This window comes from Mixophyes fleayi, chromosome 1 (genome assembly GCF_038048845.1).
Source record: "Mixophyes fleayi isolate aMixFle1 chromosome 1, aMixFle1.hap1, whole genome shotgun sequence".
NCBI lineage: Eukaryota > Metazoa > Chordata > Amphibia > Anura > Limnodynastidae > Mixophyes > Mixophyes fleayi.
Window position 1 is genome coordinate 244,940,016 of NC_134402.1, and position 27,816 is coordinate 244,967,831.

At 39.9% G+C, this 27,816-nt stretch overlaps 1 protein-coding gene across 11 annotated transcripts in view; it reads left to right on the top strand.

Annotated features, from left to right (window-relative positions):
* The first annotated feature begins 229 nt into the window (after positions 1-229).
* SMARCA2 (SWI/SNF related BAF chromatin remodeling complex subunit ATPase 2) overlaps positions 230-27,816 on the top strand; it is a 165,276-nt gene continuing 137,689 nt past the window's right edge. For 6 of the 11 annotated variants that reach the window (XM_075208824.1, XM_075208873.1, XM_075208845.1 and 3 more), the window contains exon 1: positions 231-492. The gene's annotated coding sequence lies outside the window, so the exon portion shown is untranslated. Of the gene's footprint in view, positions 493-3,667; positions 3,852-27,816 lie in introns of those variants that run through there. The other 5 variants (XM_075208882.1, XM_075208891.1, XM_075208901.1 and 2 more) reach the window with 3 other exon arrangements.

Sequence of the window (27,816 nt, forward strand, 5' to 3'; positions counted from 1 at the left end):
TTAAATACTGCAGGGTCAACAGGCAACTGCTTTAACAGTGGATGAGGTATTCAGGGATTTGTCATGAGTTGTCTATAGCCACTGTGTAGTTGTTCACAGCTTCCTTTTTAAACTATGAAGGAGGTGTGGTGCTGGCACCCACTGTACGGGGGAAGTGGCAGAGAGGAGGAAAACTACAGACAGCAGGATTAAAAATAAAACCAAGAAGGAATTGGGAGGAGGAGTTGGCAGAAGGATTGAGCGGGAGGGGAAGAGGCCATGATCCGGATAATGATCTCATGGCCCGGCTGCCAACGAGAGTTGCAGCCCTTCTGAGTGACGGCGTGTCTGCAGCAGTGACAGGCAGACACGGGGTGGTCAAAAGGTGGCACTGACCAGTAACAACAACAGCAGCAACGCTATCACTCCTCCTCTGATAGTGACAGAGCACAGGGACAGTGACACATCTCACTGGAAGGACAGGAGAGAGCAGCTGCAGACTGTGCCTGGCCGGTAATGAAAGGGATTTTATATTTTCCTTTTAATGGTGGTAAACAACGTGTGTAAGGGCATGACTTCTATCACCTTTTGTTGTAATGATCCTCGGCAGTCTCTCTCTCCCACCCACCACTCTTTCTGTTGTAACATCCTCAGCTGGCTTTTTATTCGTGTTGCAGTGTGTGAACCTATTCATTTGCTAGAATCTCCCTGCTTTTTCATAGCCAGTAGGTGTTGAGTGCTGTAGTGCATATTTTTTTTTATAACTTGAGTAATTTAACCCTGTGGGTTTTGCATGCATTCACTTAAGGATTAATAGGGTGGGTGGTTTGTGGATGGCACTGTAAGATCATAAGATGTAGTGCATTGATTTCAACTTTGGTGATTGTATCTCAGATTCCCCCAGTTGCATTTTATGTGATCACGCCGTGTGTTATGTGAGCTGGAGGCAGAGTGTTTTTCAGTGTACATATTGGAGTGTGTGTTTAGGACTGGAGGGCTGTGCAGAGCTGCAGATTGCTCATGCACTCCGGAGCTGGAGAATAGGCTACGCATTATCTGGCAATGAAGTTTTTCAGGGAGGGGACAATGAACTTGGCAGATTACTTAGGCTCATTATTCTTATCTTTTTGATCACACTCAACTTGAGGACCTTTGCTGGTATAGCAAATGCTGGCTAATGTATACCTATAACTTGAATGTCTGAATAGTTACAATGTAACTATATACACAAAGGATGGATGTATTATAAACAAAGCTATACTTTAATCACATTTACATTTGGACAAATGGGCAATGAGAAAAACAAAACCGTATTTAATTTTATGTATGCCTTTTTACTATAGGATATGATTACATATACTATGTGCATATAATTGTGACTATCTATAGCATGGGGACATAAATGAATGTAAATATCCTTGTATGAAATATGAAGTGTTAGGGGGTTAGCATACAACACCACACAGTACTGCAGTCGGTTGTTTAAAAGGAGGAACACACATTTTCAACTGGTTTGGATTTGTAGTTGCTGGGTCAAATAAATGTATTCCAACCCTCTGTGAGTGAGTCATTTTCTATGTGATTTATTTCAGAGTTATCTGGTAGCAGGATGACAACAGACTCAATGCACATTCAGTATTTGATATTTACATGTTATTTGTAGTGGATGAATTACAAAATAGCTTTTTTGCCATTGACTGGAGAAATCTTTGTATTGCTTACAGTACAGTCAGCATGGGTCCAAAATCAGTCCTGACACATCACTGAAGAGCTTATTAGAGAAGTTGTTATTAACATTTTCCTAGATTAATGTACACACTTCTGTGTCATGTGTTCACCTAGCAGAAAATCAATTTTGTTTTACATTGTTTTAAGTAAAGATTATTTAGGATTTTTATGTTACTGTGTTACTGCCTCCTGACTGTAAGAATGTAAGCTAGTGTTCATGAAACACTTGAGGGCTCATCATTAGTGTGTCTTGCTAGGTCAAGGGATTATTGTTTTACCTTCTAAAACATGGTTGCTGCATTTACTGGGTGTGCAGAGAAAAGCCATGTGGATAGTGCATATACTGGCTCTGGTGGGACACAGATTAAGCTAAAAGGATGGATGCTGGGTCAGATAGATTATATTCTGTAAACATTTATAAACAAATAATTAAAATAGACAATATACTATAAATAGTTTGTGATTATAGTATCAATTTCATTATGTGGAATATCAGTGTATGAGTTATCTGTAGTAGGATGGTGACAGCCTATTGCAAGTGTTCCTTTAATATCAAACTATTTCTAATGGATACATGACAACATACTCCTTCCTATTGGCTGCAGAAAGCACAGGCTCAATGAATCACTAGCAGTCAGCATCGGTTCAAATTCTGTACTGCTAGCACATTGGGAGTACCGCTGTAATACTTGTTTTATAAAGTGATGTACCTATAAAAATATTCTGAGTGACATTTTATATAGTTGTCAACCTACCCTATTCCAACCGGGTAGAGCGAGAAGGTCACGATTTACATGTATGCTGTATTAACTTGGGCTCAGTTAATTGATGGAAAAAACTTGTTTTATAACTGTTAGTTAATTGAGTTAAGGCATGAAAGAGGTCAGTGCAAAATTCTGGAACAGAAAAATATCCTATAGACGACAGGGGTCAGATTGTTGGGGTTTCTCAATGTTCATTTTGCACATCTTGGTGCCATGTGTTCTTGTGGTGTAGATTGTTCTAACTAAAAGGGATTATGCAAGATTATATTAGTGTACAGTGTGCAAGCGAGATGTGCTCACGTCCAGATTGTAAACATGTGAACTGTGTTTCATGTTTATGCTTCATGAATATGTCTTGTTTGGCTTTACAGGGACCCATTCAAAACAATACATAGCGGTTTAAAAAGTAAATGCATTAATAATAATCTATTGTATTTACAAACAAGTAATACGACCTTCTGTAGCGTACTACAGTTAGACTTTGAGCTGTGATCCTGTATGCACCGTGTGCCTGTGTATGTGATCCTCTTCTACATGTGTGTGTAGTGTGTCCGGCCGGGCTGTCTATACACGGGGGTAGGCTGCCTGTACACCGGGGGTAGGCTGCGTGTACACCGGGGATAAGCTGCCTGTACACCGGGGATAAGCTGCCTGTACACCGGGGGTAGGCTGCCTGTACACCGGGCGTAGGCTGCATGTACACCGGGGGTAGGCTGCGTGTACACCGGGGGTAGGCTGCGTGTACACCGGGGGTAGGCTGCGTGTACACCGGGGGTAGGCTGCGTGTACACCGGGGGTAGGCTGTCTGTACACCGGGGGTAGGCTGTCTGTACACCTGGGGTAGGCTGTCTGTACACGGGGGGTAGGCTGCGTGTACACGGGGGGTAGGCTGCGTGTACACTGGGGGTAGGCTGTCTGTACACCGGGGGTAGGCTGTCTGTACACGGGGGGTAGGCTGCGTGTACACGGGGGTAGGCTGCGTGTACACTGGGGGTAGGCGGTCTGTACACCGGGGGTAGGCTGTCTGTACACGGGGGGTAGGCTGCGTGTACACGGGGGGTAGGCTGCGTGTACAGGGGGGTAGGCTGCGTGTACACGGGGGGTAGGCTGCGTGTACACGGGGGGTAGGCTGCGTGTACACCGGGGGTAGGCTGCGTGTACACCGGGGGTAGGCTGCCTGTAGGCCTGCACACACAGGCTGAATTTGTCAAGCGGAGCAGAATCAGGAAGTCAAAGGGAAAACACACAGACATGTTTGATCACGATGACATGACGGAGGGGAGGAGGAACAGGAACAGGGCCTGAAGCTCTTACCTCCTCTCACAGAACATATACACCCCCACACCGCTCATCCCCACTACACCCGGCTGTGCCGAGCAGGTAAGTAGCCTGGCTCTCTGTCTAACCACCCTTGGGGGGGTCTTGTCGTACCCTTGGCCCAGCCTCGCAGTTTCCGGATCTAGTCCCGGGCAAAGCTGGCATCGATCGGGTGTAGAAACTTTCCTGAGAGGGAGGGAATAAACATGGCTCCCCCGATTCTATTCCTTAATGTTTCTGTCTTCCTGCAGCACGGCCATGGGTGGTATAACAGGCATTCTGTAGGGGTGTATCCCCCCAGTTGTCTATGATTCTGGTCTGACACCTCCGTCCGACAAGTTTTGCCATTTATGTTGTGTACACATGTTGGAAGGGGCTGTAGGTATTGGGGAGAGGGGTTCTATGGCTGTCAGGGGACGGGCACAGAAATGCCTTAACCCCTGCCACCCCGGAGCTGAGCTAACATGGCAGCACCGCATTCCTCTACTTTCCGGCCTTTGTAGAAAAGTATAATTGACAGCAGCTGTTCATCTTACAAGTGTGTGTCTTGTATTGGTATGTGTGGGCCGAGGTGCACAGTGTAGGAGTTGGGCCCACTGCTGTTGTGGTAATTGTTAGCACATGTGTACTTACAGTTCTGCTTCCCTGGGTATCATAGTCCAACAAGAAGCTCAATAAGAGTAGTGGTCTGACTGCATATCAAGTCACATCCACATTGCTGATCATATTTTAAATATAATGCTAACATATTATGGGCTATATTACATGTAGGCATAATAACTGGTCAGACACCAGAAGCATGTTGACATTTTGGTGAAAAGACTGCTCTGTTCCCAAGAGCTTGCGCTCATAACATTTTCGACTTGCTGTATGAAGCACGATTTGGGTTTGTGACCGCTTTCTTGGTGCTTTGAAAATAATGCTTTTGATTAATACTTGTGGCTAAATGTCTTTGTAGATTAGATTACTTGCAAACTTAATATGTATTTGGGTGTTTGTATTTACAAGTTTAACCTTGTCATACTGTTTGTCTCTAAAGCGAGAAAAACATTGTATAATAGTACTATTAATAGGTTGTGTTGCTAGGTGGTTTACACCGGACAGTGACCATAATGTTATTCCAGCAAAACAAGTGATTGTTGCTGTAGGCAGACATAGAGGTTGTATCTCACAGGAGCTTGCAGTCCATTAGGAATAGAGCATGTTGATAGTGATACAGGCACATGTAACATCATGAAGCATTGTGACATGTGATACACACTTGGGCTTTGGTTGGTCTGTCTTGTTTCTATGGTGCCAGGTCAGGCAGAGCAGATTTAGGCCGGATCACTAATAAGTCCCGAATGGGCAACTGAATTGAGGGCATGTGCCATGTTTGCTTTGTTTACTTTGAAGTTAATGTTTGATTGTAAATGAATTGGTTATGAAGAGTAACTTGAATTGGCTTCTTCCCCAGACTGCATACTGCAAGTCCATACTGTGCAATATTTCAGAACTTTATTGTATTTATGGTTGTGCCACTGCCAGCGTATACGCCACAATTCCTAAACCTTTGGGATGTGTGGCAAGCTGAAGTCAACATTAATTTTTTAGGAATACTACCATATCTGTGTTGTCTGAAAGAAAAGTCCCCATAACTGAGGTAATAAATGTGCATAGCGGTAATGAAAACTAAATATATTGTATACAGTGCTGATAAAATAAGAAATACATACACATTTCAATAACTGGTTACTTACAGGTAGGTGAACATAACTAATATGGATAATTCAGCCAGTTAGAGGAAAGTTGTCCCTTCATGAACAGACCAATGTTTCTGTTTTTTTGCACTTTTTCAGTTTCATCGGGAATAGATATTTCTTTGTCCAAGTAAATGTATTGATTTATTAGAGAGATTTTTTATTTTTTTTTGCATATTGGAATAAAAATGTACATGATGAGCCCCTGTTGTCCCCCCCCCCCCAAAAAAAAAAAAAATAGTATGACATTCACTATTCCAATAAACCTATTTCTGCATAGGTGCTTCCTTGCCCTAACTTTGCTCCTCTTGGTTATTGTAATTTGGAAGCAGGATATCTGTATTGGGAAATACAGCACTTGCTTTTAATGCTGTATTTTGCTTATTGCGTGCTTTGAAACCAACTTAAATGGTTCCTGGTTAGAGCAGGTACTGAAAGCTATTACTGGCATCCTTGCTCCTGCTTGAAGGATTGAGGCTGAGGCAGGTTAGGCCGGCTGACATTTTGCCACAATGTTCATAAGTGTTTTGCCAGGATATACTAAGTCTGACAGAATATTATCAGAAAGTGGTTAAACGATAGCTAAATATCCAAATTAAAGGTAAAAATCACTGTCGCTATTACTACGAATTCAGCTTGCTTCAGAATTAAACCACAGGTCGTAAAAAATGTCTAAAAGGACGGATATTGTATGGCAAAAATCTATAATCGGTAAATACCAGTTATTTCTGTTCAAACTTTTAGTCCAATCACCCTGTGCATGAATCCACTAATATGCACAGAGCTATTTTGTTACGTAAAAAAAGATGTAACAATAAAGGGATAAGACGGGTATCATGCTCATCAGCTTTAGTTAAATGGAAACCTTTCCATCTCAGGTGTTTTATTTAGTTTGGTAATACTGCTATGTTTTAATGTTCATTAGTTGATGTACTTGTAACCCTTTCATCAGCATAGATATTTACATGAAGGCTTGGCCCACATTTAAGAGGCCATCCATGTAAAACCTAACTTGAATGCACTGTCTCTCCCTTGCTGTTTTAAGCTGCTAAGAACTTTTATTAAGCCAGAAATACCATGAAAAATCCCATATGTCCTGAAAAAAACCAATGTAAATAAAGTTATGCCCAGCTAGACCAATGCCGTTCGAAAAACTAGAAAAATGGTGGGGCCTCCTAAAGTGCAAATTTGGCAGGGGGCTCTGGTTACAAAAGGGTTAACAGATACTTTTATTAACAACAGATTTGTGTCCGTATACACCGATCGGCCAGAATATTAAAATGACTGACAAGTAAAGTGAATAACGTTGATTATCTCGTTACAATGTTACATGTCAAGGAGTGGGATATATTATGCAGCAAGTGAACAGTCAGTTCTTGAAGTTGATGTGTTGGAAGCAGGATAAATGGGCCAAATTGTGATGGGTGGACGACTGGGTCAGAGTGTCTCCAAACCGGCAGGTCCTGTAGAGTGTTCTCGATATGCAGTGGTTAGTACCTTCGAAAAGTTGTCCAAGAAAGGACAACCGGTGAACTGGTGACAGGGGTCATGGGTGCCCAAGCTTGATTGATGCGCATGGAGAGTGAAGGCTAACCCATCTAGTCCAATACTGTAGTGCAGAAGTGCTACCGTAGCATAGATTGCTGTCAGAATTAGTGCTGGCTATAATAGAAAGATATCAGAAGACACAGTGCATCGTAGGTTGCAGACCCGTCAGAATGCCAATGCTGACTCCTGTCCACAACTGAAAGCGCCTACAGTTGGCACATGAGCGCCAGAACTGGACCAAGGAACAATTTGTTAGGAACTCCAGCAGCCAATACCACAACACCCGGAGTCTGCTCCGAAAGTCTGGTGTTCATTGTTGCCCCTAGTGGTGGGGACAGACTTGGTTGCAGACAAACGGAGGGTCGTGTGATGGATACCAGCTGCGGAGAACCCAGGAATGAGGCGTAATGGCAGACAGCGAATCCAGTAAACTAGCAGAGGTCAGGGGTCACTTGCAAAGAAGAATAGTCAGAACACGCCAAAGGGTCAGGGTCACGAGCAGGTCAGCAGAATCCGAAGTACAGGCCAAAAGATCAGGGACACAGGCAAGAAGGCGAAATCCAGTAAACAGGCAATGGTCACAACAGCAATCCAGCAGAAACAGAGAGCAGGTAAGCAAGTGTACTACACAGACGCTATAACCGTCAGGGAGGCGAGGCCAATCAGAGCCCAGCTCTGATACAATCACCGCCCATCAGCTACTCCTAAATAATTGTTAATTAGCCCGCAGGCTAGCCAGGGGGGTTTTGCGCATGTGCCCGGCTTCTTCTCATTGCCGGGACGCATCGCTGAGCAGAAGTGTCCGACCGTTGCCTTGGCAACGGTCGGGTCTGGCCAGGAAGTGACGTCCCGGTTGTCAAGGTGAGGGCCGGGACGCAGGGAAGAACAGGAAGTGAGCTGCTGCGTCTGTAAGTACCGCCGCGGCTCGTGACACAATGGAAGAAGGTGGCCTGGTCTAATGAATCGCCTTTTCTTTTACATAATGCGGATGGCTTGGTGTGTGTGCGTCGTTTACCTGGGGAAAAGATGGCAGCAGTATGTGAAGAAGGCAATCCGGTGTAAGCAGTGTTTCGCTCTTAGGATTGTTCTGCTGGGAAACCTTGGGTCCTGCTATTGTATGCTGAAATACTTTAAAGTTTGGTCTAGGTGGGGAAAGTCGACTTTGACCCTGCCTGAGTGTTTCTTCCCACCATGCTAGGTCTCTGGAGCGCCCCTCCCACCTTCTTCCTGCTATGTGTTTCCTGCAAATATGTTTGGCAGACGGTGGTCACTCACCTAGTTATCTCTTATGGTCTACTGCCCCCTCCGCAACATTGAGAGAGAGCAGGTTTGAACCATTTTAGTAGTTTGGTGCATTACACCATTGATGTGTTAACATGCTTAAGGTGGTATGCCTGGTTTATTATGCTGTATTATCTGCTATATATATATATATATTGGAACTATATCTTGTTTCGCTACTTTTTTTCTTTATTGTGTTTGAAACTTTAAATGCAAATATTTGTTTTTTGTTTTTTTTTTTAATTTAAAAAAACAAACAAAAAAAAACTTGATACATTGACAAATACAATTGCAAGCATTTAGAAAGCTTAACAGCTGAAAATATTTTAGCACTTATGTTGTGTGGGCAAAGCGTGTATATGTGTGTATATATATATATATATATATATATATATATATATATATATATATATATATATATATATATATATATATATATATATATTTAAATATTTGTCAGACATCTATAGAGCCAGATGTTTTACTTTAGCCATATTCCCTAATGCCATGTAGGGCCGCACTGTCAAAGTGAAGCAAAGGGGCCTTACAGACCGCTTCTACTTCACCCTCTCTCCTCACCGTAAAATGCTGCTTAATTATTTGATACCGCTGCAGCTCCTCTAAAATAATTTGTTGGTTGTAACCACCTATTATGTCATTTTATTGTCTCTTATTGTTTCCTTTTGGATCTTCACAGAATCAGGATGGGCTTATTCCCGCTAATGTGGAAAGGACCCTAACTCCCGCAGAGAGTGGGGAAAAGTGTAGGAATACTGGCAAAATGCATGGAAGGGGGAAGAGGTGGGAGTTATTGAAAGGAGCCTGGAATACTGGGCATATGCAGTGACTGCTGGGTATAAGCCATGTTTTGGTGATGAGCGGCTGTGCATGGTGTGCATACAGCAGCTACAGGTTGTGTATGGTGGGCATGAGGCAAGTGTACTGGATAGTGGGTATATTTATGAGCGTGGGACAGAGGTGGGCATGAGCTGTTTTAAAGATGTTAATGAAATAAAGAAGATCCATTTAAACTTTTCAACTAAGAGGTTCTTGGACTGCTGGTTTTCTTACTCTTATATTGAGCTGGTGTATAGAGTTTCACAGTTGCATACACATGTGGAAATCCTGGTTATAACTCTAACTTGAATACTCATAGCTGTCTTTATCATGCCCAGCATAACTACTGTGTGCCCATAATAGCAATGCCCAGCATAACTGTCTCATGTCCACCATACTCCTCCTTTTTTTAAACAAAAATTTTGTTTTTATTTTTAACATCCATAGTTTTCATTAGAGTTTTAGAAGTATGGGGGAGAGGGGGGTACAGGAAAAAAAAAAGTGAAGAAAAGGAGGGTACAGAGTGTGGAGCAGACAAAACAGTAAACACCTAGCTACATAACAATTATCTAAGTATTTACCATCAATAGCCAATTAGGGGTCAGGAGTGAGTGTGACATTGAGGACTCAACTAGGAGCCAGGGGTATAGCAACCAGATCAGGAGTGGCGGAGCCAATCATCTCGAAGGAACGTATAAGCCTGGAACCTTCTCCCATCAGTTGTAAATACGCGCCATGATATCCATTTGACAATGGGGGAGGGTGGCGCCATAAATTATGGGGCAACTAATGTCTCCATGCGGAAACCAAAGTGAATCTTTGCAATAACTTACTGAATGGTAGGGGGAGAAGGCTGTTTCCAGAATTGTGCTATTGTCGATCTAGTAGCCACCAGAATATGACCCCAGACATAGCGGTGATATTTACGCAGTTGGTAGGGGTATAGGTTAAGGAGGGCGGTAAGTGGGGTTGTAATAAAGGCTGTGCAGGTTACCTCTGGCTCCACAGTTGTGTTAACAGAACTTGGAATGGTTAGGCCAGATCTTCTGGAGATGTATCGAACCTACCTTACCTCAGCAAAACAATTTAAATAACATTTTCACATGGTTAGTACATTTAGAAATTGTAGACAGAATGCCATATATGATTGCCCATTGGGCCGGAGAGAGAAATGTTAAGATCCGTTTCTCACTTACACTGGGAAATATGTTTGGGAATGTCAGGAAGGCAGGAAAGGTGCTGGTACCAAGAAGTGATGTCGCCTTTGTTATTACCCCTAATTCGTTTTGTATAGAGAAGTGGTGGAGGTGGGTGGATTAGACAATCCTGGCGGCAGAGGTCCATGATCCACTGCCGCAACTGCAGGTATTTAAAAAAAAGTCTTTGTACGAAATGTCAAATATATTGTGCAGCCGCGCAAAGGAGCAGAGATCCCCGTAGCCAAATAAATGCGCAAGGGAAGAGATTTCCGTGCGAGCCCAACCGGAGATATCAAAGTCAGGGAGCAGCATGGACACTGTAAGGAGGGGGATGAAGTCTATAGAAGATACACTGGTCCTGTCCCAAACTTAAGGGCATCAATAACAGGGCACACAGCATAGAGCATGTACCAGAGCATCAATGAGTGTAGTGTGGACATGAACGTCTTTGGGAGAATGTAGGGGATGGGCCTAAATAGGTACAGGAGCTTAGGGAGAAACATTATTTTAAAAGCTGCCACTCATACCCATGAAACCTTGTATGTCATCTAAGAGCTAGATAGCTTGTGGAGTCAGGCTATCAATGGAGGGTAGTTGAGATCCAAAATTGCTGAAATGTTTGAAGGGACATGAAGTATGAAATCAAGTTTTCCTTTAAATGTATTTAAATCTAGATCTCAAACGGGCCAAAGAATCTGGAGGGATGTTAAGTGGAATTGCCTCAGTCTTGGTGGTATTTAACCTGTAGTAAGACGCCTGTCTGTATTTACTCAATATGAGGTGAAGCAGATCAATCAAAGTTTCTGGGTCAGATATAAATAAAAGAACAGTGTCAGTGAATAGGCACAGACTGTGGCTGATTACCCCCCCCCCACCTTCCCCCCCCCCCCCCCTTGCATTTCAGGAGAGCTTTAATAATGTTTATAACCTCACTAGAGGTCCAGGGTGTATTCATAGCTTGAACGGTGTCAGTGTCAAGGGAATGAAGGTGTAAGTGTTGGCGGAAGTCTTGTATGTCAGTCGGGGAGGGTTGAGTGTGTGGATCATCCTTGAGATTATAAAGGCTAGTATAATATTTTACAAATTGGCAATAACCTGGGGGTTCAAGATTTTTAATCCGCCGGTCCAAGAGAGGAGGTGAATACGATCCTGGGCTGTTGTCCACGGAGCTTTCCCACTAATATACGGCCTGCTTTATTCCCCGTAATGTGAAATTTGTGACGACGCGAGAGAGACGCCATTCTCCTCTTTTTGTCATTCATCATTGATTTGCTTTTACACACAGTGATTGAGGACAAGAGGAGTTATTGCATGTAATATTATTTTTTAAATACACAGGTGAAACAGGAAGTTATATAGAAGAGATATAAGACTGATTTAACTCCCCAGCTATGGGTTGTCAAGTCTGGTGCTTGCCTGTTTACTCCATAAACCTCTTAGTTTAACATTTTTTAAATGTATCTTCATTTAATGTACATCTTGGAAAACATAAATAAGCATTGATAATAAACATCTGCTACCAAGGGCTTGTATACACAGTTAATACAAAAAAAACAAGCATAGAGAAAACCTTGTATTTTTCCCACACTTTTAACAGTGTTTAATGTGTGTTCTGAAAGCCTCCTTGCAGCATAGTACACTATGTAAAGCAGTGATGGGCAACTTGGCTTACCTTGAGGGCCGCACATGGGAAGGATGGAGAGCACACTGCACTCCCTCCTCCTCCGAGTATGCCGCGTGATCTCCCTGCATTGTGCAGAGGAAGACATGTGATGCTGAAGTTGACCGCCCCCTCTCTGCCTCATTCTCTGCTTATTACAAAGCAGAGAATAAGTTTGGGAGCAGCTGGCTGCAGAGACTCGGGTGAAGGCTCGACGGGCCGCCTGTTGCCCACCACTGGTGTAATAAAGCAAAGTTAGAGGCTTATCTCATATATGTATCTGTGTGCGTCAGCTTGTAGTCGGAATGTGCTGTAAGCTGTGTGTGGGCTGGTGAGACAGCAGAGGTGTGTTAAATATCCAACAGTGGTTGTAGCGGCACTGCAGACTATAAAAGAATCTGTTTAGGATGTGTGTGGTGCTATCGATGCCAGACTAGTCACACAATGTATAGAGAGGGATGTGTGTGGAGCTAATAGTAAGGATTGCCATTGTGTGTTGTAATAACAAGTGGATTATTTATTGTGATTAATGTAAGTGAAACCTTTTAATAAACAGAAGTATGCTTATAGAGAGTTCCCTGGGAGATCTGTTATTGAAGCACCATCCTACAGTTAATGAGCGTCCCTACAGAATGCCCCTTTTATTGTACTGAGCGCTAATACTTGTGGATGCTGAAGATAACTTGAAATTGTAAAGCAAACGCTTGTCAGAAGGTGTGCATGAGCCCTAAAATATGTAAATTAAATAATAAAGTTACACTTTAACTTTAAGACAACGACTTGTGCATTCTGGTATGCCTTTTTTTTAGCAAACTATTGGGCTACTGAGGGAGGTGAGGGGGGTGTTCAGATAAAACCATGACTATTTTGTGTTTGAAGGCATCAGTAATGTTGCTGTTCCTGCAAAACTATAAAACACCACCACTATACTGCATTAAATGCCAATTATTTATCTGAACCACACACACATGATCTATTTCTACCCCCCCTAAATGCTTTCAATAGCATAATTTACACCACATGTGATATCATTGATTTGAAGGGTCAAACATATTTTTTTGCCAGTTAGGGGTATATTTACTAAACTGCGGGTTTGAAAAAGTGGAGAAGTTGCTTATATCAACCAATTGGATTGTAGTTTTCATTTATTTAGTACAGCTAGAATCTGATTGGTTGCTATAGCAACATCTGCACCTTTTCAAACCCGCAGTTTAATAAATCTACCCCTTAGACTTCAACGTGTATAGTGTCAAATCTTCTTTAGATAGCTAAAGTATCAGTAACACTTTCAAGCTAAATGAAACTTTTGAATTATTCAGTTAAAAGTGCACTTGACAAGTCCCCATTTACCTATGTTTTCTGTTTTGATTTAGGTGGAGAACAGTTTAATTAGAATAAGCCCCAGACTGTAGTCTAATAGGAAACAATGTATTTATATAGTAATACATTAATGCCCCTTTATGTAAGTGCAAAAGTGACTGATAAGTTCTCTTATTTTATCGGGTATTTAACAATTGCGAAATTTGGAATTTGGAGCCATTTCAAAAATGTTAAATACACTAAGTCTTAAAGTGAACAACCCAAATAAAAATACATTGATATGTTTAAAGCATTCAATTAGGATGATGGTATATTAAAAATAGAAAAGGACTGTTAGTCTTAATAATAATTGTTTGGTAATCACTACAGAAAACACTAAGCAGCTCCGGAATGGTGGAGGGGTGTAGCAACACCCTTGATCTCCCCCATCCTGGCTCTTAAAAACTATGGGCTAACAGTATTAACCTACGCGTTTCATGCATTTCACTTACACTAGCCAAAAAATGTGTTATCATTTTCAAGTGCAGATTTTCAAATGAAAACCTGTGTTTAGAATCCTTTTTGTTGGTTTTGGAAAAGTGGAGTGATGCCAAAGCAAGAACCAGAAAGTATTTTTTTTTTATTGTGTTTCTAAAAAAAAAAATGCAAACATTTGCTTTTAGTACACTTTTTTGCAATTTCAATAAAACAAACAAACAAAAAACATTTTTTTTGTCCATTTTGGGTAGATTTTCTTTGTCAGGAGGCATAAGCAAATTAATGGTATTTTCAGTAAATTCAAAGTCTTATGAAAGAAAACAAACAAACAAAAAAACAAGTTATAAATTGTCTGGGTATTGCATAAACAAACTACTGATATTGGTGGTTAAATGTGAAAAGCCCAAAAAGTGCCAAAATAGGCTCAGTACAGCAGTGAGAAAAGCCTTAGCAGTGAAGGGGTTAATATTCATATGGTGTAAGCTCTCAGCAGTGTTTAAGCATCAGATGCATTCAAATGAAACATTAAGCATTCAAAATAATTGCAGCACAACCAAGTACATAAAATGCAAATGTGTATGGTCTCATTTTGTACAATGATTTTTATTTTCATATCCGTTTGCATGCTTTAAAATGTTATTTATACACATAAACCATATAGTAAATATTTTTTGGAGGGTGACTATTCTCTGAATAGTAGTTGTAAGAAACAGTAAGCTACAACGTATGTCAATTCAGTGTTGCATAACACAAATTTAAAAATAAATTTGTTTCCCATGTCCAGTTAGGTTGCTTTAGACCTAAATGGCTCAAAAATAACTGCATATATGGGATCAAAAAAGACAGCAATTTCTGATCAACATCTGAGATTCTTAAGGAATTCTTACACATTTGCCCTGTATTGCTCATGAGAATAATTGGTGTATCATTAAAGCACAAATCTGTATAGTAGATAGACACACTACTAGAGCTAATGTTACGTCTCCCAACTCTCTGTACTGGCCAACAGTCGGTTCAATTTGTTTTTGCAGCAACTTTTTTTTTTCTTCTTTTGCTTCCTCTACAAAGGTGCACTTGCTGACCACTGTAAAAGTAAAACTGTATATATTAATAAATAATATAGAAAATACTTCTATTGTGAATGTGTTCAGTTGTATGTGCACTGAGATATCTTGTTTCCATTTACTGACTTTTCCATCTTGCATACGGTGCCTATTATTCAAATTGTTGTTTAATTTGCATATTTCTGTCGTGACGATGGGTTTTAGAATGCATGCTTAATAGTTAGGTCAGCTATACTTGACATATACCAGCATATGTGGCAACTGAACTGCTGAGGTTTGTCTCCAATACTCTAATATGAATTATGGGCCTCATTTAGAGTTAGGAGCAGATCCAGCTAACATGCAGATTTACTTCCCGACAAATCGTGTTGCAGTACAATATTTTTATTCCTATTTTTGCATGCAGAGAACTTATTGGCTGCTTTTGCGTATAACGCACAAAAACTGAGCTACTTTATTTTTACACATCGATTTACAGTTCAGCTAGGATGCACCTCTCTAACAAAATGCCTTTGCTAATGTGAAAAATTGCACATTCTTCCTGGTAAATCCAGGAAAAATGTGCAATATTACTCTTAACTCTAAACAAGGCCCTATTTTTGTAGTTTTCTTTTTAAACACTTGCACTTTTTTAGCTTAATATTTTAGTTATTGTTTTCTAATAAGCACAGCAGTGCACACTTTGCTTGACAGGCCAGACAGATCCATAATCACAATGGGATTTCTATAAATATGATTAAGTAGTACTGATGTCTAGACACTGTAGGGAAGAAGAGATGTCTTCCCTGTGGACACTCATATTAATAGTTGGTGGAAGAGAAAAGTAATGTAAATGCAGATGCCAATCTACTTGCTATTGTAAGTATATTTGTGCCGTTTGTTGCCGTGGAACAGTGGGTGAACTCACTTGGGTCTGGATGTTTTAGAACGGTATGACCAGAGTGGTGTGGCACAAGACTATGGGAAATGGTGGATGAATGCATGGGCAGGATGGTAATGGTAACATATTAATTACTGATACAATGTTAAATAACATAATTGAAATTAAGTGGAATAAGATACAGAAAAGTCATTCACCCATTGACAGTATCTTTATTTTTCCCCTCACATGTCTCATTGCTCTAGTGTTCACATTGTCCCATTTTTGGAAATCGCTATTACACAACATTCTATGTTGCCCCTTTACTATACCTCATCTATTACCTATACGGTTTTGTCATTCTATTGTCCAGCCTTTAAGTTCACAGGTTTTGTGAATTGTATTTTATTCAATTTTAATTAATTAAATTAAATGTTTTAATCAATTGATTGTATTACACAATTCCTCTTAATGGAGTCCTATGACGAAATGCATTGGGGGTGCTGTCTAGATAAAGTTCTGTCTGTGTACAGGAGCCTGCTCTTCTTGACTGAACTGTATCTATTACAGTAAGGTGGCTATTTTTATGGCCTTATTGCTGTGCTATACTAGTTTTCTAGTGAGTTCTGGTATGTTTGCATTTTTAAATATTTTTATTCTAATAAAGGGTTGGGCACCTTTTGACCAATGACCGAATTACCGACAACACTTACTTGCGATCACTGAAGATCCCATCACGAGTAAATGACGTCATTCTGCGTCGCGACTCTTATGGCTGTTGTTAAAATGGTAATGGAAGCAGGCGACGGCTGCACAATAATATTTGACAAACGCTTGTACATTGTACAGCTGCCACCTGCTTCCATTACCCCCTTAACAACAGCAATAAGAGAGTCGTGTCACAGAGTGACGCCATTTACTCGTGCCGTGATATTCAGTGATCGCAATACTTGGACGTCCGTTTTACAATCTGTAGGCATTACAAGTGAGCCGAGAATGACGGCGGCGCCATTAAGTAGCCGGGGTAAGTGTTGTCTGTGTCCCGGTCATGGGGAAAGTGAGTACCACCACTAATAGAAGGTTGTAAGTCTTGCACCATAGACCCGCTCCCTGTCTTTGTTCTGTTTTATAACATAATATATCTTTATCTTCTATAAGAATACGTTTCAGAAAATGTAACTATACCTTGCAACGCAATAAGTTTAAAGTGCTAATAAAACCTGCAACACAAAGGTTATTTAACTATTATTATTATTTAACTGTTAATGATGTACCCCCTTTTGGTATCTCATTCTTGATATGATTGTTCATGGTGGGCTGAATCTTGAATATGTGATTGACTATTATTTTCACAATGGTTCTATTAGATGGTAAACATAAAACATTGTTTGAATCCCTGCATTTTCTACACTTATATTTGAGGGAGTGATTGTCAACAGCAGCATGAAATGCTGCTGCAATTCACTGTAGAGCTCCCATTAGCAAGTTGACGTAAGTGAGAAGGACCTCTTTGCTTACATTAGGATTCATTCCAAGACTTCTCTTCCCAGCCTGTTTTAGTGTTTCGCACAGTTTGCAGATGCCATCTTTTCAAATAAATGCAATCTGTTAACTGCCTTAATTTTTAGTTCTCTTTGATAAAATATTGTTTAGAAAACATAATGTTAAGTTTTCTTCCTCTTACTATTTGTTTATAGAGTTTCCACATTTTTCCTATGAAGCTATTGTCTTGCACTATGCTGTGAATTTTGTTTTAATTATTATCTACACAGAAACGGGCTAAGGCTGTATACACTACAGTATGTTCGGCCCGATATCACATTAGTGTGTACGATTATTGTTCCAAAGTACACTGTATTGTTTCATTTGATGTTTAAACCGAACTAAAAATCTCGTTCAACAATGGAACGTCGTTCCAATTCTGCAGTGTGTATGCACTCACGACCAGCAGTGTCTAGAGATCTCTATAGAGTGTTTCAGCCGATGGTTAGGACAGATGAAGATCACAGATCTGAAGGTAAAAACGTATTTAGTGTGCTTGTAAAACGTGTTTAGTGTGTACACCTGAATCGGCATGCTGTTTGAGACTTTTTTTCCCCCGTGTTTGTAAAATTGTTAATGATATCGCATCGGGAGAAATTTTCTGTAGTGTGTACCCATCCTAAGATCAGACAAATGTATTATTTATGTGTCCTAATAAGGCTGGTCAAGGGTCCATTACATTTAAATGCATTTTGATCAAATATGCTCTAACAAATGTATAATCAATAGTTGTCATGTCATGAAAACTGTTTGAAATGATATGTAACCCAATTTTCTATATCATTGACAGCTGTAGTCATATGTTATGACCACGTAAGCTGGATAGACTATATTGAAAATTACTTCATATGCTATTTCTGTAATTATTTTATCAACGGCTGAAAGTCCTAATAAGCATGCCGATTCACCCACACAATTTACCTTCAGATCTGTGATTTTTATCTCTCATAACCATCTGCTGACTCTATACACTCTACAGATATGTCTACGCTGCTGGTCGTGATTGCTTACACACTTCCACATTTGCCCGATATTGTTTCATCATTTATCGGGATTTTTAGATAGTTTAGAAAACCAAATCAAACAATACAATGTGTTTTGCATATATCATATTATATAGGGTGGAAATATGTTATATTGAAGGGGATCATCATTAAGACAATGAAAGTGGGGGCAACTTGATCAGTGCAGATTGCTGACACGTGCATGGTCAAATTGCTTACTGATCTGGTTGTTTAGCAGCTGGGCTGAACAGCTAGATTCTAGCACGTGTGGTCAGCATTATTGTGTCATTTTGAGATGTTCATGTTTTTGCTACACTATAGTCCACTCAATCATCACTCAGCTGAATTACAAAAATGCAGGTTGAGAGCGTAGTTTATTAGACCAATCAAGATATAGGGTTGCTGCTTTTCTAGTTTTATGTTGGTAATAACTCTTAATAGTTATCATTTTCCACCTATTGCTTTTGGATTAAAAATCAGGAGAGGGAACCGTATTCAACCCGATGAGTTGAGTGTGCAGTTGAACGTTTGGTTGACCAGTTGAGGATATGCTTTGTGTTGCTTAGGATCATCATCACCATTTATTTATATAGCGCCACTAATTCTGCTGCGCTGTACAGAGAACTCATTCACATCAGTCCCTGCCCCATTGGAGCTTACAGTCTAAATATCCTAACATACACAGAGACAGAGAGAGAGAGACTAGGGTCAATTTGATAGCAGTCAATTAACCTGTTAGTATATTTTTGGAGTGTGGGAGGAAACCAGAGCACCTGGAGTAAACCCACGCAAACACAGGGAGAACATACAAATTCCACACAGATAAGGCCATGGTCGGGTTTTGAACTCATGATCCCAGTGCTGTGAAGCAGAAGTGCTAACCACTTAGCGTGAGATTCTCATGGAAACCCAGCATCAAAAATTGCTAATTTAATTTTGAAAAATAAATAAATAGGTGATTATTCTTCTTAGTAGTGCTCACAAATGACCCATGCCATTCAGGGAGATATCTTTTCTCTTTTGACACTTAGGGGGGAATTCAATTTCCCCTGAAGTACCGCCACGTAAAAACTATTACAGAAATATTAACCCGGCTTTCAGGGAGCTGCGAGCAAAAGGCTGGCATTAAAACTACTGTAATAACGGTATTTACGCGCACTGTTACCGTAATAACAGTAATAGTGCGCAGGCAGTAACGCGGCCAATTGAATTCCCCCCTCAAGCTTTTGGAAGCCCTGAAACTTAGAATGATTCATGACAAAAGCCATGGGGGTGATGAAGTATCTCTCGAATAGCAAAGGACCTGGGCATCAACCCTACTGCTCAGCTTAAGGGAAGTTTGTGTTTATCAATGGTTGTTTAGTATATCTGGAAATACATATTAATGTGCAGTAATGGACTCTAAGTTAAAGCACCTGCTGTTTTCCAGCAAGGCACTGTTACAGTACTATTCTTTTTTGGAAAATCACATGGCAAAGAATAATATAATAAAATGGGTTTGTTTTATTTGTACATTTTTATACAAGGCAATAGCATTAGGGTGATATATCTGTCATATTCACCAATTGAAGAAATGCCATTGACGTCAGTGAGAAATGTCTGTATAATGCATGATGGGTCATGCTGTGATTTGAATAGCTCTGTATGCGATGCACACATGCAGACGTTAGGCCTGGCTCAGCAGAGTAACATTGTCACTGCCTGAAACAGACTGATAGAACACTTCCTCACTTCATGTTTTGTTCCCTACGTGTGGCAAAGAGAATTATATTAAGGCTGTTCTTTATAATAAAATAAACCCAATGCATATTATTTTTTACTTCCATCAATCTTAAGGCGGATACAACATTGTGTAAATGTTGTGATATTTATTATTTAATATTATTGTGAAATATGTGGAAGTGTGGACTTTATGTGTTGCAGCTTATTCTGATAAGATTTTATATAGCCTATAGTATTTTATTTTTTAAAACCTAACGGTTGCTACTCAGAAATGATAGCTAGCTAATTCAATTAGATTTCCACTAGCCAACTGTCGCTATTTCCAATAGCAACCTCGCTGGCAAAATGAGCATGAAGTCTGTTCTCTTTTAAGTGTTTTTTTTGGGGATATTTTGTAGAAAATGTAATTCAATTGACATTCTCTGTTTATTTTGTTACAAATGGTGTATATAGATTCATTTAAAACACATAATGCATTAGAATAATATATTTGCTGTTACATTAAAGAGGTCCTGTCATGTTTCGGCTAAAGAACATTTTACATAGTGCCTTTTTTACTATGTATACCCTAAAATGAACAGAGCGCCCCGATGCTTCCTCTGCCAGGGGAGATCATTATATATTTCTGAACACTATGTAAATGGGTGCGGAGATGGACTCAAGTGTGTTCGCAGGAGGCGAGCCTGAATCTGTCTCCAGAGTTGGCATTTGCATATAGCGCATAAAGAGCATTAGAGCACTCTTTCTTTTTGAGGATATACATCGTGCACAAGGCACAATGTAAAAGTCCATTGGCTGAACATGAAACGGACATGATGGGTCATATATTTTTTTCTTTTAAGTGTTTACCAGAAAAATCCAATAAAATTAAGTTTTTGTAACAGTCTTGTTAATGTTATTTTTTCATGGCACTATGACAAAATCATTTTGCATTTGACTGCAGCTGGCCTTTCCAGAGTCTGCAATTATTTGTGGCTCTACATATGGCAACTTAAGTTGAAATGTGTTTATAAATGCCAAATACTGTTTATATGATAACAAATATTGTACAGTTAAAAATGGAACCTATTGTAACCAATGGACTCATACCCACTTGTGATATTACTTGTGTTCACGGGCGTTGCGGTTTTCTGAATGCTGTTCCATTCATTATGTGCTAAACACATTAATCTTCATTGACCTCCCGAATGCGAGTTCACAACAATGCTTTAACGTTCTGACATGCAGTTTCAGTTGTATTTTCAAATTCCAGTGGATATAGGGCCTAAGAATGCTGACACACTGTGGCCTTTGTTTTTAACTAGTGGTACGTGAACCTCAAGGGGTTACTTTGGATTCATGCTCTGGTCATACACTACTATCCCCATTCCTTACATACAAAGGGAATTGCTACACAGATTACAAGCATGATAATGGCTTTGCTGACATGCCTGTCTAACAGAGCAAGTGGATAGGAATTTCTTAAAAGGGAGAAACACAGTATGTTATTTATATATAATGTACAGAAAAGTTGATAAAGATGTGCTTCGATATTTATTGTTCAGTATTTGAACTCATATACATTATAATAACCATTTACATTTTTTAATGATGTATGCCCTATAAACTTATAATGTTGTACAAATGGGGCCTCATATAGTGTTAGACTTTAGTGTCCATATTTGTGCATAAATCGTCATCATCATAATAACCATTTATTTATATAGCGCCACTGATTCCGCAGCGCTGTACAGAGAACTTATTCACATTAGTCCCTGCCCCATTGGATCTTACAGTCTAAATTCTCGAACATATACTCACATACAGAGAGAGACTAGGGTCAGTTTTTATAGCAGCCAATTAACCTACCAGTATGTTTTTGGAGTGTGGGAGGAAACCGGAGCACCCAGAGGAAACCCACGCAAACACAGGGAGAACATACAAACTCCTCACGGATAAGGCCATATAGTCATGCTTACCAAAATGCATCTGTATCTAGATTTGAGCAAGTCTTGTGACTGCAGAGGCAAAACAGAGGCAGACAAGCATAAGCTGAGAACAGTGAGGGTGTATACATGCAAGTGTTGCACACTTTATCATCATCATCATCAATTTATATAGCGCCACTAATTCCACTACGCTGTACAGAGAGCTCACTCACATCAGTTCTTGCCCCATTGGAGCTCACAGTCGAAATTCCCTAACATAGAGAGAGAGAGAAATTAAGGTAAATTTCATAGCAGCCAGTTAACCTACTAGTATGTTTTAGGCATGTGGGAGGAAACCGGGGCACCCGGAGGATACCCACGCAAACACAGGGAGAACATACAAACTCCACACAGATAAGGCCACGGTCAGGAATCAAACTCATGACACCAGTGCTGTGAGACAGAAGTGCTAACCACTAAGCCACCTGTCTGCCCACACTTCTTACAAACCTTATTTTTTTGTTATTGTAGGCCTGATATAAATATAGGTGATGATAATGATAACACCAGCAGCACTATGTAGCAAGTTCTGATTGGGTTGAACTCTCCAGCTGATACTGGAATACTTCATTCATTATCATTGCGGCCTTATTATGTCAAATCACAGTGGTAATTTGTCATTTTCATTTGAAATACTGCAGGAAATCTGATTTGATTTATAAAGGTGTAATCGACAGATGTGTGTGGGGGTGCTCATATCACAACATTTCATAGAAAAAATGCAATTTTCACATTTATTAATAATCTGGTCAAGACACTATACTCTTGTGTATATGACACTTCATTATATTGTGTACGAATAGGGTAATGCAACTTACTAACAATATCAAGCCGCATCTTTACGCTGTTGTTGAGTGTAAGTATACACATTTGTTCCTCTGATGCAGAAATACTGCTGTGATTTGAGTTAGGTGTATCTTTGGATACATAAGTATGCATTTTATTTTTCAACAAGATTTTTACACTTAAGTTCAGGGAGCAAAATACATCCAACTCTAAGTGAGGCCCACGTTGGCAGCTACATTGTCTTTTTAATAATGTTTTTTTTCCAGCAGTTTCATAGGAAAAGTTATCAGACAGGCATTGTAACGACAGAATCATTATAATCATAATAGTTTGATGCAGCACAGAGGTAATTTCCTTACAGAAGTCAACAATGTTGTGGTTGAGTCGGTGCTTTTCTTATTTCACAAGGTATTCTTTTAGGTTTAGATGTGCTGCAACACAATATGTTGAATATTAGTATTACAAGTTACTACCATGTGACTTAGATTTAAATATTAAGTTAAAAAAATTGGTAGCAAGGCACTTTATGGTTTGTTGTGGGCAGTGAACATATATGTTCTTATTTATAATGGTAAATATGAATTAAAGGGACCATATTGCGCGCTTAGTTAAAGTAACTATGACTTTTCACCATAGATAGCTGTCAGCAGTACCCTTGGCCCTAGTGGCACTTTTAAAATGGAACTTGTCGGGAACAGAGAGAACTTAGTTATTTTATAAGGGTTAACCCATCACATAATTGTAGGGAATAAGACCTAAATCATAGCTGCAGTGTAAATATGGTATAAACAATTAACATGCATCATTGTTTTCGGCAGTGTCAATTGATGCATGTTAATTGTTTAACACATCTAAGCTGTCTCGTTCCGGCCGGAGCGTATTGTGGACCTATCCATATTAAATTGATATATCTTTCCTTTACAAGCGCCCAGAACCTGACTATTTTTATACGTATCTTAAATTCTAACATACACACTCACACAGACAGACAAAGAGGGAGATAGACAGACAGGGAGAGACTAGGGTCAATTTTTGATAGCAGCCAATTAACCTAGCAGTATGTTTTTGGAGTGTGGGAGGAAACCGGAGCACCCGGAAGAAACCCACGCAAACACAGGGAGAACATACAAACTCCACACAGATAAGGCCATGGTTGGGAATCGAACTCATGACCCCAGTGCTGTGAGGCAGAAGTGCTAACCACTAGGCCACTGTGAATCCATTGAAAAGTTGAGCTACTAAAGTGTAAAATGTGAAGCCAGAGAGTCTGTGTGGCAGTGTATTCAGTGGCTCTGCACATCCCAGTGATAGAAGATAGCAGTGTCACCTGTTGCAGCTTGAAAGGGCCCCTGCTGTGAGCTGTATCCTGATACAAGTTAGTTTTTGGACACCTGAATAGACTTTGTGGGGCCGATCACAGCTGGACGTCCTTGCAGCCAAAGGCAGCATTTGAAGGCTGCCTATACAGGTATATAGAAATATGAACTTCAAAGAAAAATGTCTTCATAGTTCATATTTTGGGAAATCTGGGTGCCACTTCATACTGAGGGGCATAATTCACAACATGGTTGTGAATTACATTTACTGACGGTATCTGGGAACAGCTATAATCACGTCTTTGGGAATGGTATGTCACATTGTCATAATTTCATCATGTTTGGTATTTAAATGTGCAGGAGATTATGACTGGTTTATTGAAGGGGAAGTTATGTCTCTGGGATATATCTGTGAACAATTACCCAAAGATCAAAACTTTGGGAATATTTGTGAGCAAACTATAGTGACACCCAGGGGACATTCCTGAACCCCTATTAGCATTAACACTGCCCCTGTGAAGACAGTCCCATTTCATTTTGCTTAAGAAACCTGCTTTGGAAAGGGGCAAATTGTCAGTCTTTTGGGAAATTCAATCCACATTGATAAGGTGATTATCTTCGTAGCCAATTTCCCATGGCACAGATTATACAACTCATGTTAGTGATATTCTGAGTGTAACCCCTTTTATTTTAAACTGCTTTGCTTGTGTATGTTATGTCAATTGTTTATTAATTTGTTTTTTTTATCTGAATGCCCTGTACTATTTGTATATTAAATCTATAAATTTAGTAAGTGGCGTCCTTGATACTCTAATGAATCCATTAGCCTGTTAAGAAGAATATAGCTTGACCAAGTTAACCCTTTGAATGCCCGTGTGTGATTTGCTGTTGCATTTGCCTAACAAGCCTAGTGTATGCTTGCATTTACATCTGTGTAACAGTCTGGAGGTGTGAAGAGTTAACCCTTTGTTTGCTGGTGTGGGCCTTGCTAGCCTGTGGGTAGCCAGAAGCCTTGTGGGACAGTATATTGGGGTCCTATTGCCCGTATTCAAGAGGTGGTGGAAAACCTGAAGTGTGTGGGGGCGTGAGAGCGCTGTTGTGGGGCAATTCAATTATAGGATTAAAAAAACTTTTTTAATCCTATAATACAATATTTATATATAATCAGACAGCTCTGCATACCCTGCAGGCTCACCAGAAATGGAGTCTTTTGTCTACAAATAAAAACACTACATAACATTGCTGGTGGCCAGTATCTGAGGCTATTTTACTATTAAATATTATAAATAGGCTTTACAAGCCCTACCGTGCTCCAGGGAAGCGCGCCATTGAAGTAATGCCGGGAGATATACACAAGGGAGGAGCTGCTGCGACCGCGCGTGCGCAGCAGCTCCATTTCGCCGACGGGGAGATGTTCAGCAGCCGCGGCGCTGTCAAAGAAGCGTCCGCGGCTGCTGTACAGGAAAAAATATTTGGTATGTTTAAAACAGGCAGTTTGACTGAATCGCCTGGCGTGTCAGTCAAACTGCCTCCGCGTGTCACCAGTGACACGCGTGTCATAGGTTAGCCATCACGGCACTAGTCCCTAGAGGAAGGTGTCTGTCTTATATATACTTGTTACAGGAAAATATATTTTATTTTTGTACTCTTGTAGAACTGAGGTTCAATTAGGTGTTGCTTTTCTGTAGCATTAGTTAATATAATGCATTCCTTTGCTAGGAAAACTGAAATCTCTTTATATTCTTCTTTTACACTGTATTTTCCAGCACATAGCAGGCAGTTCAGTTTCTAACCTACAAAGCAACTGTGGGACAGTGCCATAACTGTGTCTAGTACTTAAGCATGCGTATGGTAGACAGTCTTATCTGCTTTTACACTCTGCAAGCAAACCTATTGGGATATGCATCCATTCTGAGCTGCCTAGACCTTAAGTGATGTCATACTACACTGCAATGTCCTGTGACCTCCCTCTTGGCTACGCCTCCAAACTGTTGCATTGAGGGAGGATTATTACACAGATATAACATTGATGAGAGAGCTTTGGGAGGTGGGAAGTGGCTTGTGCAAACTGAGTGCATGATTAGCAGCACCTGTTATAGAAGAAAATGCACCATGATTATGCTTCAATCTCTTAATATTTATATTTAGCAAACACAAGTGAAAAATAAGATTAATGTGTATCTAAATTTAAATTACAGATAATATATGTTACCTGACTAGACAAGTATCTTCTTACAGAGGTTTTCCATGCAAACCTTTTTTTTTTGCTGCCCTAGACCTGACTTACTTGCCGACTCCTATTTCAACCTCCTCCACAGCATTTTATACTGGTTCGCTCCACATCCTCATTGCATTAAGTACGGTACCAGTATAACTTCCATATATATCAAGATATCAAGATAAGGGGTGGTTAAAAAATAAAACAAACCTCTTTCATTGGCTTAATAGGGCAGTGGTGACTATGGAAGGTCAATTTTATATGGAAATATTTGGAGATGGAGCACTCACTGGTCACATTTACAATTGGATAACAGAGATGGAAGGACTACAGTTCGACTGTACCTTCCAGGCCTGTCTGTTTAAGGGACTATTTAGGCATAGTACCCTATTTAACCTGCTCAGGATTCTTTTAATTTATTATTATAATTTTATTTTGTAGTAGAATATTTTTTTTTCTTTCAATTTTTGTACCTGTTGATTATATATACTTGCTTTGAAAAGAGACACAAGCATAATTTCAGGTGGGAAATAAATATTTCCAGCACTTAATCCCACTGTGATATGTGTTTTAGCTATTCCTTCCTATGGGAATCATATACTTTAAGTTAACCACCACGGAACACAAATGGGGAAGCACGTTGGAAATATGTTACTCCAATTGATTTTGTTCATTTGATGCAAATATAAAGAATTTAACGATATGTTACAGAACATCATAGGTAATTCTGAAGGGACATAATGTATACTGTATATTACCCATTCAATGAGACAGACTCTACCTACTTCAACATTTAAACAGTTAAGTTTGTGTGTCTGGATCTCGGGAAGTGAGGATTGGATACACAACATTCATTTACTCAGGGTAAGAGAGAAACAACATTTACAGGAAGGTACTTTGGAGCCATATTTTCTATTTCTGCCCCTACCTTTTTGCAGTGGATCGCAAGTATCCCATACTTGAACCCACAAACAATCTGCTAGTCTGGACCCCTTCATTCCAGTAAATAGAAATCTTAATGCTACAGCATACAGTGACATTCTAGATAATTGTGTCCTTTCAAATTTGTGGCAACAGTTTAGGGAAGGCCCTTTCCTGTTTCAATTTAACAATGTCCACGTGGTGAAAGTGCCGTCCATCAAAAAAATGGATTCCAGAGTTTAGTGTGGAAGAACTTGACAGGCCTAGAGCCCATCGAAAACCTTTGGATAAATTGGAACGCAGTCATGTTCCAAAGTCTAGTGACAAATCTTCCCAGAAGAGTGGAGGCTGTTATAGCGACAGGGGAGACAAACTCCATATTAATGTCCATGGCATTAGAATGAGATGTTCAACAAGCACATATAGATATGATGTTCGGATGTCCACATGCTTTTGGCCTTGTAGTGTCTTTAATATTTTAAAATAACTCAATGGAGTATAGTTCAGGATATTTAGAGTTGTGGTTTATAGAAATTTCACATGGAAATAAATGCTTTTGGTGTAGCTT